The sequence below is a fragment of the Trematomus bernacchii genome, unplaced genomic scaffold, assembly GCF_902827165.1.
Source record: "Trematomus bernacchii unplaced genomic scaffold, fTreBer1.1, whole genome shotgun sequence".
Classification (NCBI taxonomy): domain Eukaryota; kingdom Metazoa; phylum Chordata; class Actinopteri; order Perciformes; family Nototheniidae; genus Trematomus; species Trematomus bernacchii.
The window spans coordinates 4,060,941-4,072,542 of record NW_022987342.1 but is presented as its reverse complement, the minus strand read 5'-3'; the positions used below and the strand labels follow the sequence as shown (position 1 = coordinate 4,072,542).

Genomic DNA, 11,602 nt, shown 5'->3' with positions numbered 1-11,602 from the left:
TGCATTCTGAATTCAAATAAATGTGTTGTGTTTGCATTGTTGTATAATGCTACTGATTTTGGCAGTTTCTGTCCTCTTAGCTTGTCACTCTTTCCATTTAATTTTGTTTAGCAGGATATTTGTCAATAATTCCCTTAATAATATCCATTACTGTCTACCTGAAGATTAGTTTTTTTGTTGGCCTTATATTTCTTCAAACTCTATGTACCAAATAGAAAGATGGCAGTTGTTTATTCCAATAGAGTCTTGTGTTTTGTTGTTCTATGCCACACTTTCTTCTAATTTCTGTGTTCATTTTTTTTTCTGTGCATGAGTACAGCACCCAGCTGACATCACTTCTAATCAGCTTCTATGTGGAAGCATTTATAATGACATCAAGTTGTTTAAGTGATACAATAACACTTCCTAAATTAATTAATATTATATATATCCCTTATATCCCTTCACAGAACTAAAGAATGCTTTTAAATAAGGTTTAATGAGATGATGGAATCAAAGCTGAACTGTATAACATAAAAAGGCACACATGCTGAAAACCCTGGAGCGAGTAGTCTACGCCCAGCTGCAGTCGTTCTTAACCACGCATGGAATCCACGAAAAGTTTCAGTCTGGCTTTAAACATGCACAGCACTGAAACAGCCCTTTTAAGAGTTTTTAATGATCTGCTCCTAGCCGCCGACTCAGGTAGCCCAGCTGTCTTGGTGCTGATAGATTTGACTGCTGCCTTTGACACTGTGGACCATAGCATCCTGTTATCACGGCTTGAACTGTCCGCAGGCATCACAGGCTCTGCCCTTGCATGGTTCAGGTCCTACCTGACAGACCGTAGCTTCTCAGTGCAGCTAGGTACCTTCTCCTCTGCCAAAGCCCCTCTTACCTGTGGGGTTCCCCAAGGCTCGATTCTGGGCCCCATCCTTTTTCTACTGTACATACTGCCCCTAGGTTCAATTCTCACAAAACATAATATCCCCCAAAACTTCCTCACCCTCAACGAGAGCAAGACCGAGGTCATCTTTTTTGGACCCCAACCTCCAGTCTCCCCGGTTGAATTGGTAATGTCCTGTCTTTTTTGTGTCAATGACCGGTACTGCTGTTTGGGATTTGTTATGTGTGAATAGAGTGAATACCTTTTTATTTTGGGGAACTTGTTTGTTTGTAAACGGAGCGTTAGCAGGTTAGCTAAAATAGCACGAGCTAACTCAGCTAGCACTGGTGTATTCCGGTCGTTAGCTTGATGAATAACTTATCTAGAGTGAGACTTCGGGAAAAGTTATACAGAACCATTACTTGCAGTTAAAATGTACATACTGCCCCTAGGTTCAATTCTCACAAAACATAATATCCCCTTCCATTGTTACGCTGATGATGTACAGATTTATCTGCCTCTCAATCAAAATGCCAACTCACTACAGCTATTGATGGACTGCTTGACAGAGATGAAATCCTGGCTGAGCCAAAACTTCCTCACCCTCAACGAGAGCAAGACCGAGGTCATCTTTTTTGGACCCCAACCTCCAGCCTCCCCGGTTGATATTCTGGGCTCCCTCAATAAAAACATCCTCTCCTCTGTCATGAACCTTGGAGTGACCTTCAATAGCGCTTTTAAATTTGATAAGCAGGTCAGCACCGTAGTCAAGACCTGCTTTTTTTAAATACCACTGTTGGCTAAGACCAAGTCGTTTTTATATTTTAAAGACCTAGAAAGGGTTATTAACGCCTTTGTTACCTCGAGACTGGATTACTGCAATGCTCTGTATGTGGGTATGGACCAGGCCTCAATTAGACGCCTGCAGCTAGTTCAGAATGCAGCTGCACGTCTTCTCACTGGCCATAAAAAGCGTGACCACATCACCCCAATTCTGGCCTCATTACACTGGCTTCCAGTTCGGTTCAGAATAGATTTTAAACTCCTTTTATTTGTTTTCAAAGCCCTAAATGGGCTGGCTCCGGCTTTATATATAGCCGAACTCCTCCATCACTACACCCCAGCCAGAGCCTTAAGGTCGGCTGACCAGCTGCTGTTGATAGTACCTAAGACCAGGCTTAAAACCCGAGGGCACCGAGCATTCGTAGCAACGGGCCCCAGGCTCTGGAATACTTTGCCCCTCCATGTGAGGTCGGCCCAGACCCTAGGGGTTTTTAAATCGACACTTAAAACTAATTTCTTCTCTCTGGCCTTCTAGCCTTCTCTTATCAAGCTCCACTTTTGTGGAATTCGGCTTCCGGTTTGTGTTCGGGCGGCCGATAGCCTATCCGTTTTATTGGTACGCTTATGACCTTCCTTTTTGATAAAGCTTATAGCTGATATAATAATCTAATAAGACTGCATTGACGTAGATACGCTGTGCATCTTCACCTATATTTGGGTCCTTGCTCTTTCACTTAAATCCTAAAAACTTGGATCGTATATTGAAAACTAAGGTTATTACTACTACTCATTCTTCTAAATCTTGTCTCTCTCTACTTCTCATACTCTCTACTCCTGTAATCGATTCTTTCTATCCTCTCTTTATCCAAAACCTTTTCCCTCTCTAACCTCTCGAGGTTTTATTAGAGGGAAACAGGTTTGCAGAGTGGCTTAGGCAGGCCGGGGAGTGTTACGATTCGTAGACACAGCGTACCTCCCTATCTCTCACCAATTTTCGACTAGCTCCAGTGGGGACCTTGTTCCCTGCGTGTGCCTCTCCACCTCTGTTTCTTACTCTCTTACTTGCTACCCTTTTCCCTAAACCTATCCTAAGGGAGTGCTTGTTCTTCCTTCTGTCTGTCTGTGTCTGTGTACTCTCATGTTCCGATTAACCCAGCCAAATTTTTCTTCTTTTGTGTCTATATCGACGCCGGGATCCGGAGTCGAGGCTGATCCTCTTGCTGTGGTCCTGTGCCCTAGATCCTCTATCCTGAGTTCTGGATTAAGTCCTGGACTTCGGGTCGTGGCTGGGCCTGTCTCTGCGGTCCTGCCTGGCTCTCGTCATGCTGCTTCCCTGATGGCTCCCACAGGATTGTTGTTGACATCCTCGTGGATTCATCTTCTTATTATAGACACATGCATTTCCTAACATGCGGTCTACCTACGCTGTAAAACGTATTATCTCTTCGATTTACACATGGCATCTATTGCACGTCTGTCCGTCCTGGGAGAGGGATCCCTCCTCTGTTGCTCTCCCCGAGGTTTCTCCCATTTTTTCCCTTTAAACTGTGGGTTTTTCTCCGGAAGTTTTTCCTTGTACGATGTGAGGCTCTAAGGACAGAGGGTGTCATTTTATTTCTCATACTGATATTCTGATCAAACTGTGCTGTTGTATTAGCTGTAAAATGTCTTTACTGTAGGGTATTTTTATTATTTGTACAGCACTTTGGCCCGACCAAAAATAGTTTATAAATGTGCTATATAAATAAAACTTGATTTGATTTGATTTGATATTATATACTCTTTATAATATCAATAATTCTCAGAGCATCAGGTCATGCTTTGGGCTGTTTGTTCTTATTGCGACATCATTGTTTGTCATGGATGGAGGTGCAGAGGAACTCTGACCTGCATCTCTCTAGTTACACTGCATCTCTCTTGTAGTTATTCACTCTATGGTGCTACTTACCCAAAACATTTCCATTAGGATAAATGCGCTGAAGTGTTGAAATCAATGCAAATAAAAAACACAAATGTGCCAAAACACATGCAAATGAAAAAACATCTTCAACAACTTGACAACACATGTGCAGCGTTTACTAAAATAACTGCAAAAAGCTCAAAATACAACGGAAACGGGGAAACTAAAAAGTGATGAACACAGCGCTTGTTGACGTGTATAAAGTTGGCAAACTGTCAATGGAAATGTACCTGCTATGTAAGTTCGGTTTTGGGCCAATGTAGCTGGTTTGTACCTTTTCGGCCACCAGTCTGCTGCTCAGTTACATAGATATTCTGTGCAGTGCAGTGCGGCTGAAGAATTCAGTTACTTTACTTAAAGTTAAGCATTCTTTTAAAGAAGCAGCTCCATGCTAAATTATCTTTACAAACACATAGGTTTTTGTGGTCATATAGAATGTTCTATTAATATGTTATTATATTGTTGGTTATGGCTAATATTATAAATGTATTATTATTAGCAATTACAAGCAACTTTTTTATTGAAGCTGGTTAAGGCGTATCTAAATTGTTATAGCCTAAACAGTTAATCCATCAGTCAATTAGTCAATCCCCCAAAAAACAAAAATAATTATCCAATCAATTAGCAAACAGGTTGCTTAATTCATTTTGTGATTTTGCCTATTCAATATTCTTCTGGTGTTGGACTGTCGGTCAGAAACAAGCAATAAGAGGACATTACTGTCGGAAATTGGGAAGGGGTTTTCTTTTTAGCTTCTGGCCTTTTTTATACAAATGATTAAACAACAAATTGTTTAACTGGGAGATACACTTATTATTACAATCAATGTTTGCAGCAATACTCATTTTAACTTTTATATTTACTACTGGGTAGTTTAAGCTACAGTACAATGTTTGCCCCTGACTGATTGATTGATTGATTGATTGAAAAGTTTATTAACAGCTTGTATATTGGGTACAGTACAGTACAGCTCAAAACATACAATTGTTAAGGGGATGCAGACCAGAGAAAGACTTTCGTCTTGTTTACATCAGGGTCCCCCATTTCCAATTCATCATATCATTTAAGACATATAAGACATATTAGACATACAGATGGCTTATTTACAATTTACATACAGGTGGTTTTTTACATACAGATGGCTTATTTACAATTTTCATTTTAGATTTCGTTCTAATACATCCTAACCGGACATTTAAGACATACCATGTCTACAGATATACAGTTAGTAACAGAGTCTAAAATGCGAGTATATACATAGATGGGGGGGACATGTTGTAGAGAAGAAGTATAGTAGTTAAAATGAGGATACTGAAGTTAAGTGCAATACATAAAATGCCTATAGTCTGCAGCTAGGTAAATGTACCATAGTATAGTTACTGACCAGTGACCACGTGCAATATCACAACAAACTTCTAAAACGGCTATTCTGCGCTGTAATAGCACAACCACGACCACATGAGGGCAATATCGGAACTCTTGAAGTGGCGTCTTTATTTTTAGAGAATGCTTCATTCAATATGCTAAATACAAATAATGTGGGGTGTTGTGGCTGGAAGCTGAGAAAACGAGAAAATGCTGAATTATTATGAAGGTGATGGGCTAGAAAAATACCATCGACTGTAAAAGGAATCTGAAAATAGTCGTTTTCTTCTTTATTTTAGATACGGTAAATGCAATTAGATTAACGATTCATTTTACGTTTTAAATTGTATTTTATATTTGGTCTATTAAAGTCAAAAGCCATCCCAAATACTAGTTATTGTAAAGTTTTTTGTTGAAGTGATGTAGCCAATCAACAAAAGCTCTCCTACGAATTAAGCGAGAGAATTATAGAAAGTAATTCCCCCCCCCCCCCCTTGTGCTTCCATTCTGCTCCATCTCCTCCATGCTCTTCCATTCCCTGCTGCCGACCCCCACCTCTTCCCCCCAGCGGAGAGGAAGAGCAGAGACAAGTGAACAACAAGCCAAGGCAAGGAAGATAGGACATTACAGAGGTGGGTGTTTTCTCCTTCTTCTCTGAGAGTCTCTCGCCCCGCGGTGGACACTTTTCTGTGCAGTTGTTCGGTGTGTGCTTGACCACGCCGAGCTGTTTTTGTTGCCTCATCTCAACTCTTCTCCGGGCTGCGGCTCTAGCTTCTAGTGTCAGCGCAGCAGCAGCAGCAGCAGCAGCGGCTAGGCTAGGCCTGAATCCACCTCGCAAGCATTTATGGACTTTGAAAAACAAGCCTAACATTCTCCAGAATTGGTAATGGCCTGTCTTTTTTGTGTCAATGACCGATACTGCTGTTTGGGATTTGTTATGTGTGAATAGAGTGAATACCTTTTTATTTTGGGGAACTTGTTTGTTTGTAAACGGAGCGTTAGCAGGTTAGCTAAAATAGCACGAGCTAACTCAGCTAGCACTGGTGTATTCCGGTCGTTAGCTTGATGAATAACTTATCTAGAGTGAGACTTCGGGAAAAGTTATACAGAACCATTACTTGCAGTTAAAATGGGTTGATATCACGATGGTTAAATATGCTAATTAACCAGCTAATGTAACATTGAAAAGCTACTATAGCAGTCTATTACATGAATGGTCTAGTTTACGTTGTCTGGAATAACGTCATGCCATAACATGTCGAGTGTTTTCTATGTGTTGCGTTTAAACACCGAGGCAGCAAGACTTCTGCGCCAGTTTTTTACCGAGCTATCCAGGTAATTAAGACAGGTGAGAGTACACGGAAGTGACCGGCCAGCCCGCCCCGTCACAGACCGTAAGTTAGGAGTCAAAGTCCAGTCTCGGCTTACTTGACTTTCCTATTATGTATTCTACCTGAGACGCCCACTCTCTGCGGACAGGGAAGCTGCACGGTGCGTTCAGGTGAATATGGGGGGTGTATTTGTCGGTTTATTGTAATTTTTGTTTAGGTATGTGTGTTGAAAATGTACAGTGGAGACACACTGTTTAATGTTTCAGCAGCTGTCTTTTGATGTGGTCTGTAGATGAAGGCAGGAGGTGGTGGAACTGCTAGGGGGGGGAGAAAAAAAAGCAAGAACCTGTTGTGTGGGTCTGGAAGTGTGGGGTGTGGTAAGGTAGCAGGCGTGATTGTTGCTTCATTATTCAGTCCCTTGTCTACTTCTCAATTTACAGTTGTTTGGTGTGAACGGATGCTGTATTTTTCAGAGGGACCTGTCTAAAATCTGTCTGGAGCACTTAGACTGAAAGTAGCAAGCTTACTCTATTTCTTAATTGACTGAAAGTAGCAAGCTTACTCTATTTCTTAATTTCTGGGTGAGACATTACACGATAGCAATACATAAGAAAACATGAGACGTGTGTGACAGCTTCAAGTAACTGTGATTTTTCGATTTTCATTGGTACAGTCAGCTGATAGATGAGTTTCAGTGCATGACTGTCACACATCTAAATACCCAGCAGGCATGTCTGCTTTTTTTTTTGTTGACCTGCTGGAACAGAGATGGGAAAGATTGTGAGCAAGTTTGGACATGCAAGTTTTTCAGAAACGTCCTCTCAATGAGATTAAAAAAGGAGGGGCTGAAAAAAGTAGTGCATTTCTTTTTGCTGCCTACTAGTGCCTAGAGTTTGTTCCGAGCCATTTTGTCTGTGGGGGCTGAAGTCTTGCTGCTCAGCCAGTTGTTTTAACCAGGGCTATCATTTGTGAGCCTCTGTAATGACGGGCTTTCAGAGCACTCCACGGGTGTGTCCCTCTGACACACAGAAGCTGGGGTTTTCTTTTATTTGCTCCTCCTCCCTGTCGGTTTTCTCTCTCTCTCCCTTTATTTCTCTTCCTTTCTATACCTCCAACGGTTACACCTGCAGTCTGTGTTTTTATTTGAACTGTGAGCACGGCTTTCCGTGCAGGGGCGGACGTGTGAGAAAACAAAATCAAAGTGCACAGATTTATAAAGCCGTGAAGCAAAACTGTTGCACTGTACCCTCCCTCAATGTTCATGGTTAACTTCCTTGGAAAGGTTGCGAGTCATTTTGCACTTTTATGGTCCTCACTGCAGCAATTTATTTAACCCACTTCCTTGTTAAGTGGTAGCCACACTCTGATTGCAAGTCACCAGTGGGAAATCTTTACCAACTGCTGAGTGCTGGTTCTTAGTTTGCCTGGCTGTTATCATATATGAAATGGCTGGAAATGTTCATTATTTGTCAAGTTTTTACATGTGTTTTGAAAAATGATACTAATATATTATGGATTCTGGTTATGGTAGCATCTCATCATTGATTGAAGTTGACTGATTCCTAGATGAAGAGCTGGTTTATGTTGACTAAATCTAGTTTGATAACTTGTATGATTAAAAACCCTTCACGCGATGGCAGAGCGAACAGGTACAGCCAGGGCCAGACCGAGACAATAAGTCAGGCTGGAAATTATACACCCAGCCAGGCCACTACCAGTTTTTTTTGTGCCATTTTGCTGGATTTATTTGTCAATATTTACAGTGTTGCTGCCCATAGTGATAGCCCTATAGTTTAGATCTACTACCCACAAATAAACATATGGACATGGGTTACTATTTAAAAAATAGTAAGATTTATTTTTAATTTTGGAGTTAAATGCATCAATCTGGTGCACTTTGAGGGGAACATAAAGAGACTAGATCTATGGGAACATCTATATGAAACAGAACTGTATACATTTCAATAATCATAAAATCCTGGCCATAACCAATAACATACCATATCCAATATGAAAAAACACTGAAACTTGTTTATTTATTTATTTTTGGTTCATTTATAGTGTGAGTGTGTCTGTGCTCCTGAATCAGCCTCTCCTGTCTACCTCCTCTCCCCCTTTTCCCCTGCTCCTCTTTGAGGCACCAGCAAAGACTAGTTTTAACTCAACAAGTTTTAAAAGTGTATCTTACCTTTTTTCACCTAGTTAACATTTTTTTAAATGTTATTCATGCATATTTGACTAATCACTACCCCCTCAAATGGAAATATGTGTTTACATAAATGGTGGTCCAAACCGTTTGAGACCCACTGAGAACTTAGACTAAGTTAACCATCTAAACACTCAGAGAGTCCTTAACCTCACCTGAGCTGAGGTTATCCCGAGCTTGAATGACACACATGCCCCTTTCACACCGGCGCTTTTCCAGCTCCGGCTCGGAGCTGGAGCTGGAAAAGCGCCGTTTTTTCCTGTTCACACCGCAGCGGCGCCGCGCCATAGCTCCGGAATGCGGTTCACTTCCAGCTCCAAAAAATTGTCGGTCTAGAGGCAAGAGCTTCGGAGCTATGACGCGGCGTCGCTTACGTCTCTCTTACGTCGAGGCGTGCAGGAAACTTAACCCACCTCCCCTGAACATGGGTCGACTGAAGAGTCTCGTCATGCCTGCCTACAAGCAGTAGCACTGAGCAAAGTGACTAGAAGGCAACCACACACTTATAAAAAAAGACCCCACTTTATAAAGTCAGGCAACACTAACCAGGCTTCGTGTGATTCTGTTTATTTGTACCTTACTTTGACCATCCGTTCGCTGTTATTGATCATTGTGGAGAGCAGGCAGACGTTTTGTTTGTTATTATAGCAGCTATCGGATGGAATCAATACATGGGCTGCACAGGTTGTCATGTCCGACTATCACAAGTAGAATCATAATGAAAAATATGCCGGTAAAAAGTGCCTGTAGAAAACGGCTTAGCAAGTAGTCAGTTTAGCTTCGGTTGCTATGCTAACATCACCCATGTTATACCAGAGAAACTTTCATAACAGCGTTGTGATTCCAAACAGCGTCAATTCAGACTGACACACATTCACTTAAGGGGAACTGGGGATCTGTATCAGCTGCTTGTGTGACAGTCAGACAGTGAATACTTTAGAGCCGTGTGAGCTAACCCGGAGCTAACGGGAGAATAAACTCCCGTGGAAGAGCAGCCAGCACTGCAGCGGTCGGTAAATGCCGCTGAAACACATTAATAAACAATGAACCACGGCACTCTGGAGAAAAGTATAAGGTTGAAGAAGTCGTTATTTAATTTAATCTGGCTTCGTATGATTAAAAGCAACACGATCATCGACCCGACGCAGTCCCCCCCCCCGTTGTTGTTGTTGTGAGCTCCGTTGGGGAGAAAATCAGCGATGTAAACGGTGACGTCATGACGCAGCAGCGGCAGCTGGGCGGTGTGAACAGAGCGGGAGCTGAAAAGGGAAACCGGAGCTGAACCAGAAAAGCTCTAGCTAGGAGCTAGAAAGGGAAAAGCGCTGGTGTGAAAGCCGCAACAGAGACCAATCGAGGGCTTTGATTTATGATCTGTATGACAGTGGCCATGTCGGCAGGCCACATCATGTAGACAGCCAGTCACCCTGTGTGAGGCAGACCCACATTTGCGCAGCGTTGCGTTCACAATACATAACTAATACATAAATAAATAAATCCTCAGGCCAGCAGGCCGCTTAACAGGCCAGGCCATCGGGAAACCCCCCGGTCCTCCTGATGGCCAGTCCGGGCCTGGGTACAGGAGGCGTAGAGCGAGGGATCCACAAGTTAATTTGATCGCAGATGGCGTCGTGGTCGCGGACAGATACAAGTTTAAAAAAAAAGGGCTGCGAAATATACTTGGGCGGCCGTTAATATACCTGGGCGGCCCGCCCAAGTAAAGTCTATGTGTGGGAAACCCTGGTGTAATAAACAAGCGTTCATTGTTCATTTCCCACAGCGAAACATTCAGCGGATCAGTCTATCAACTGAAAAATAACAAACAACATCATTTTATACTGGTAATAAATAAATGATTAAGCAAGAAGAAATACCAAACATTTTCTATTTCTACCTTATTAAACATGTGGTTTTACCTTCATATCAGTTTATATCATTGTTAGTTCAATATCTTGGACTGTTGGCTGGATATGTTACCTTTTAGCCCTGGAACATTTGAAATGGGCAGAAATCAACTATGGATTTATCAAAATAATAATCAATTGCTGCCCTCATTGGACAGGATATTTCACCCAAACTAAAAGCAGTGTTTCCCCTATCATTGTCTTGGAGGGGCGCTGCCCCGCGCCCCACCTGAAATTCAAGGTGTTAAAAAATGTTTTTGTTGCAAATTGCAACTAATCTATATCTACTGTCACTTTTCACATTGAACATGTGCTCTTTTATTAAATAAACTAAACGCTTTCATTTTAAGTTGTGAGTTTAGTGTTTTTGACCCTAAGAAACACTGATGCATTAATCAATAACAATAAGCCACAGCTCCTCTCTCTGCTCCAGAGGATTGTGGGCATGATAGCAATAATGTAGAGGCATTTATGGTTTCTTTCCCAGCTTAAACTAACTTATATCACCTAAATGTATTGTTGTATGCGAGACTTGGTGAATTTAATTTCTAAGCTTTATCGTGATATAATGATTATATCGTTTATAATTAGTTATCCAGCCTCAAATCATCAATATATCTATTTGCTTCATCTAGGTGGACATAGACTTAAGTGGTTGTGCCGTTTTTTTTCTTGCTCTGAGTTCCAGTTGCCTGCACGTTTCCTTCCTCACTAAGAATAGTAAGTTGGCGTTCTGTAGACAGCTGGCCTTGCAGAGGTCCCGGAAAAGTGTGAGTGAATGAATGTAGGTGGGCGTGTGTGCATGTGCAGCTACCACACTGTAGGCCACATGAGAGAGAGAGAGAGAGAGAGAGAGAGAGAGAGAGAGAGAGAGAGAGAGAGAGAGAGAGAGAGAGGGAGAGAGAGAGGAGAGAGAGAGAGAGAGAGAGAGAGAGAGAGAGAGAGAGAGAGAGAGACTCTCTCTCTCTCTCTCTCTCTCCTCTCTCTGCTCTCTCTCTCATCTCTCATCTCTCTTCTCATCTCTCATCTAATCTCTCTCTCTCATCTCATCTCTCTCTCTCTCTCTCTCTCTCTCTCTCTCTCTCGGTCATCTCTCTCTCTCTCGTCTCTCGCTCTCTTCTCTCTCTCTCTCTCTCTCTCTCTTCTTCTCTCTCTCTCTCTTCTCTCTCTCTCTCTCTCTCTCTCTCTCTC

The 11,602-nt window shown here is 42.1% G+C and overlaps 1 protein-coding gene across 6 annotated transcripts in view; it reads left to right on the top strand.

Annotated features, from left to right (window-relative positions):
* Positions 1–5,489: 5,489 nt before the first annotated feature.
* ctnnd1 (catenin (cadherin-associated protein), delta 1) overlaps positions 5,490–11,602 on the top strand; it is a 43,080-nt gene continuing 36,967 nt past the window's right edge. For 2 of the 6 annotated variants that reach the window (XM_034129745.1, XM_034129753.1), the window contains exon 1: positions 5,500–5,605. The gene's annotated coding sequence lies outside the window, so the exon portion shown is untranslated. Of the gene's footprint in view, positions 5,606–5,637; positions 5,857–6,260; positions 6,475–11,602 lie in introns of those variants that run through there. The other 4 variants (XM_034129762.1, XM_034129735.1, XM_034129771.1 and 1 more) reach the window with 4 other exon arrangements.